At 35.0% G+C, this 5709-nt stretch overlaps 1 non-coding gene across 1 annotated transcript; it reads right to left on the reverse strand.

The window, feature by feature from the left end:
- Positions 1 to 3618: 3618 nt before the first annotated feature.
- LOC147487961 (small nucleolar RNA R71) lies at positions 3619 to 3721 on the reverse strand. Its single transcript, XR_015203400.1, has one exon. It is a non-coding gene; the product is annotated as a small nucleolar RNA R71 (small nucleolar RNA).
- Positions 3722 to 5709: the final 1988 nt, after the last annotated feature.

Consider the following 5709-nt stretch of genomic DNA (forward strand, 5'->3'; position numbering starts at 1 on the left):
AATGGATATTCAAAAGGACAAGTATGAGATAATAGGATTTTCAAAATATATGTAACTAGGGAAAACCTTTGTTCTTACTTTGTTTCCTATTAATTTTGTTTCCATCCTTAGTCATTTTTTTCCTTTATCTTTTAGCTTTTGACTCCTTTGATTCAGTTTTTGAGTTTTAACTTTTTATTTTATTTATTTATTATTATTATTATTTTTTTTTAGATGGAAACTTTATTTTCTTTTCTTAATTGAAGCAACTAACAAATTTTTGGTTTTCCATGTGTCTTTCTCTTTTCTTTTCTTCATTTCATCTCTATTCTCGGACTCATTCAAAATGTAGGCTGATTTATTTTTATTTTTATTTTGTAAATGGTAAAAGATTTGTGGTTTATGAAAAGGCAAAAGAAAGGTCTGAGGGGCTTAATTAGCGGGAAATAATTTCACATAGGTTTGAATTCTGACTATATCGATCCAAAAAGTGGCCTTAAAATCTCGCTTGTGATATGGTATAGTGATCAAGCAACAGGGATGTGGATTTCTCTATTCAGAATTTTTACTCTCCCTTTGTGTCATTATATCAAATATTTCATTCATATAAAGCTTTAATGCTATATCTCACAGGATTTGTAGAATAAGCACCCATAGCCTAGATTTCGTAAACTTACTTGCCACACAAACATAGACATTCATGCAATATATTTATGGAAAGATACAAAGACTATTACCTACATATTAACCTAAATTTCTAAAAAATATTCTAATTTAAGAGCCAAAGTGAAACTTCCAAACTACTATCATCACGTAAAAGAAAGCCAATACTAATATTCCTAAAGCATAGATAAATACTTTTTATTATTTTTTTAATTTTTACTAGAAAACAAGTGCATATATATATATATATATATATCCTATATATATATATATATATACTAATAGGTGCCTTTAAATTATGTGTGTTTCTATACCACCCCAAACAAAAACATGTTTTGTCCCTAAAAGTATAGAAATAAGAAGAATAGAAAATACCATGGAAACGCGGTGAAAATTTTTAGAATACCATAAAACAAATTTAGAACATACTAATATAGATAAATAAAAAATGATGGAACTCCTATATGAGTTCCACCCATTATGGGGATAAATAATGTAAATAATAAATAAATTTTGGGATACATATGCTTTATGATCTCTTAACGGAAATAAAAATAATCATGGGCTCACAAAATCAAGCATGCACCTATCGTGGCTCCTATCGATTTTGCTTCGCAAAATTCCGCGTGAAAATAGTTGAATTTCCGCATTTTAAATTAAAGTACCTAATTACATTTATGCATCCCAATAAAATCAAACCGCCTCTATGGATTCTATATTTTTCTATTTATACTCTTGAAGTTAAATATGTGAAGAAATATGTCACTTTTGCAAGAGAAAGGAGCAAAGGTTGGTTGCTAAGAAGTTCTATGATTAAAGCTCAAGTTTCAAGAAGAAAAAGTCTTTTTAATGCCCGGTCAAAGCTGAAAAGTCAAAGTCAACGTGGGCAGAAATATAGCATAAAAGTTGATAGAACTTCCGTAGGCCATATCTTTGTGCTCAGACCTCAGAATTGGGCCTACTATATGTTGACACGACCGGCTAGGAAAGAGCTTTCTAATGGTTTAGGCCTTGATCCAATCAGAGGAGTAAAAGTAGACAAAAAGGCTATTGCAGGAGTTTCCCATAGAGAAACCCTTTTTGAACTTAAGTAATTAGGTTTTGGGCTTGATTTAGTGGCCCAAAACATAGCTCCAAAGCCCATGCACGAAATTTTAAACCTAGCCATCTCTTATATAAAGAGGACTAAGGCACAACTCTAACATACTCCTTTTTACTTAGAATAATCCCTTCTTAGTTAATAAATTAGATAATAATTAGTTTTCTTCTCAAGTCAAAACCCTAGTTATTGTTTTATTAGCCTAATCACCATTAATAAAGCCAAGTTATTTATATTGTTTCAATTATGTCTTATTCTTATTCTCATTCTTCTATTGATGATAGTCTAATGAATCTTAGCTAAACCTCCATTAGAGGGGTTTGATGAAGCTTTGATGTGTTAGTGTAAAATAAGTTGTAGTAATCTATTCAACTCTAGAAGGTAGTTAATTCACCATGATAATAGATTTAAATTGCCTAACATGCTAATTATTAGTTGGTAGAGATTGCCATGAATAATTAAAGATTAAAAAGACCCAACCTTCATGTGAAAACATAAAGATTAGGATTACAACAAATCTATGCTAGCTTATTAAGGTTTAATCAAGGTAAAATCAAATCCCCTAATACCTCTCTTCCCATTCACATCTTATAATCAAATTGCCATAGTATAAATTAGCATATCGTAATTAGCTATTTTCACCATATTAGTTTAATTCAATTATTGCTGTCGTTGATATTATAGAATTGATAATTCAGTGAAACTGTTACGTCTGAGAAACTTGGAGTGGAACGAATTCTTTACTCCACCATATCGCAAGATAATCGAGAGTAGAAACTTTGATCTAGAGTAAATCCACAAGCTTTTTTATTCCTAGCATAATTAGTTATTCATAGGATAGAAACGAGTCTTTTTACATTTATCAAATGACACCGCTGCCATCTTAGTTTTGTTAGACTAGTTTCCAGTTGTGTTTAAAATTCTACCAATATCCCATTTCACCCACCCACCAGATTATTTGGTTCTAACTTTGTTTATTTTTCTTTTCTTCAAAAATTTTTTCTCAACATAGTACTCGGAGCGTGCCCGCTCCCTCGTGTACTCTAAATTTGAGCGCGCACGCCCTCTCATTACTGGAATTATTTTTGCGAACAGTACCTTGAGAGTGCTCGCGCCCTTGTTTACTCTATAATAGAATGCGCCTGCGCCCCTCTGAAGAATAGCCCAATTTTCGCAGGTTAGTCACCGACTCTCGTTTTGTTCAAATTGTTTTTACTATTTAGTGTTTTCAACTTCTTAAATACACTGGGATTGTGTATACAAGACGCTATTCATATGCGAATCAAGGAGGCATTCAGGTACTCATTCCTTCACTCGTCTCTTATGTTAGAGGATTTTTCATTATAGCAAATCAAGGTTGTTTGACTGCGGTTAGTGGTTTGTTTCATATTGGCCTTAGCCTTGCATGAGATTAAGGTCCGGTAAGAGTAAACCATCTTCTGTTATTTATTGTAAATGTCAACGCACACGCTTATCTAGAATACCATACACTACACCTGCATCAATGGCTGACAAAACAGAGACTCCTCTCTCTGATTTTTATAAGGCCCTAAACGATAGCCCTAAGTCATACATCGTTCTTGCAGACCCAGTGGGGGATTTTCGATTCCCGAATATATTTAATTTGTTATCAGTTTTTCATGGGTTAGACCATGAGAAGCATTATCATCATATGCGTATGGTAGAACAAGTTCTTACCAGATTTCATCATCCTACCATAGGTTCGGAACAAATTAAACTTAGGGTGTTTCCTTTCACCCTAGCCGATAAGGCAGCATCTTGGTTAACTGTCCAAACGCCTAATTCTATGGACTCATGGGCCAAATTCGTTCAATTGTTCATGGAATAGTTTTACCCACCACTGAACACAGATGAAATGCTTCAAAAGATTCATTTCTTCTGCCAGAATCCTCATGAATCCTTTTTAGAGGCCTGGAATCGTTTCACTGATCTTCTCATCGAGTGTCCACATCATAACCATGTGAAAGACACGCTTTGTTCGTGCCTTTTTCAAAAGGCTTTTACATCACTATAAAGAGGTTCTTGATATAATGATTGGGGGTAGTTTCCTTAGTAAAGGTGCCTCAGAGGCTTATATATTTTTAGAAGATCAATCTAAGCGTTAAAATAACTTGGGGGGGGTAATGACATCACCCGCTCCGCTAATTCTTCTTCCACAGTTAAGGCTGCCAGTATGTTTGAGGTTAAATCTGATCTCGAGCTTAGAACTCTAATCGAATCTCTCACAAAAAAGGTAGAAGCCATTACTATTCAACATAAGCCTACTCCTGTCATGAACATAAACTCTCTTCCATGTAATTTATGTTACAGTCTTGAGCATACCGACTCCTTTTGTCCTCTCCTCTATGAACAACCACCCACAGCCGGATAATGTTTGCTCCATAAATAGCGAACCTAACACACCTTGGAGACAACACCCCAACTTCGGTTGTCGGAATAACCAACAAGTTACACCTCCGAGGTTTAATAGTCAAAATGTTAGACCAGCAAACAACTACAACCAGGTTCCACCAAGACAAGGACAAGGGAATTATAATAATTATAATAATTATAACAATAACAATAGAGGTATCGTACCGGTTAATAATAACTATCCCAATCCACCCGTTAATAATCAACATGAGATAGTTCCAGTCACACCACCTGTGGCCACTACACCTTCACAACCGGATCATTTCGAAGCCTACATGCAAGCTAACCAACAAATTTTACAATCCATTAATCATTCCATATAGTAGTTAACACAAGAGAAAGTCCATGTGTGTTTCCAAGTCAAGCTATACCTAATCCTAAATCGCCGAACACAACCTTTGAAGTACTAGGTAATACTAGTATTGACAACTTAAGCGTAGGTGAGTTAAATGCCATCACCACTCTCCGTTCTGGCAGAGTGGTTGACAACGCCATAACTATGCCCATTACTACACCACCAGTGGCCATTGAAAATGAAAAATTACTAGATACTGATATCGAAGATGAAGATCCCACTCCTGTAAATGTACCAATTAAACCACAATCCAAGCAGAAAGTGGCCAAGGTTAAACCTCCTATTGATCCATATGCTAAATATAGAGAGAATTGAAACCACCGTTTCCCCAGAGACTAGCCATGTTTAACAAGGATACAAATTTTGACGAGATTAGGGAAGTTTTTAAAAATCTAACGATAAACCTACCTTTTCTTGAAGCTATTAAGAAACTACCACAATATGCTAAGTTTCTAAAAGAGTTGTGCACTACGAGGCAGAAAACAAATATACTGAAAGATACCTTTTTAACTAACATATTCCAACTCTATCTGAACATAATAGAACCGTTAAGTAGAAGGATCTTGGTAGTCTTACTGTACAATGCACCTTAGGGGATACCCACACGACGACTACGCTATTAGACCTGGGGGCGAGTGGTAACTTACTCCTTTATTATCTATATAAACAAATAGGTCTACAAGAGATGCAACCAACTAAAATGATGTTGCAATTAGCTGATCGTTCTATTAAGTATCCTAAGGGTGTGGTTGAAAATGTGCTAGTTAAAGTCACTAACTACCCAACAGACTTCATTATCCTAGACACAAAAGTCACTAATAACTCTGTTCCTCTCATTTTAGGCCGTCCTTTCTTGGCAACGGTCAATGCGCACATAAATTGCCATAATGGTTCGATGTCCATGTCCTTTGGCCATCTTTCTGTTATGGTAAATGTTTTCAAAATGATGCAATAGTTATCCGATACGACTATCGATGGAGAAGTTAGCATGATCGAGAGCTTAGCTCAAGATTATTTCAACAATACGTTTCCAAAAAATTAGATGCACCAATTCCTTTCCTTTGGTAGTTTCAACTTTGACGATGAATTCTACTTAGAGGAAGTCAACGCCCTTTCCGAGTCTACTCCTATCTTAGATCCCTCTGTAGCTACATCTTCTAAGTTTGAAGACCTCTTACCT

The sequence above is a fragment of the Coptis chinensis genome, chromosome 7 (genome assembly GCF_015680905.1).
Source record: "Coptis chinensis isolate HL-2020 chromosome 7, ASM1568090v1, whole genome shotgun sequence".
In the NCBI taxonomy this organism is placed as follows: Eukaryota; Viridiplantae; Streptophyta; class Magnoliopsida; order Ranunculales; family Ranunculaceae; genus Coptis; species Coptis chinensis.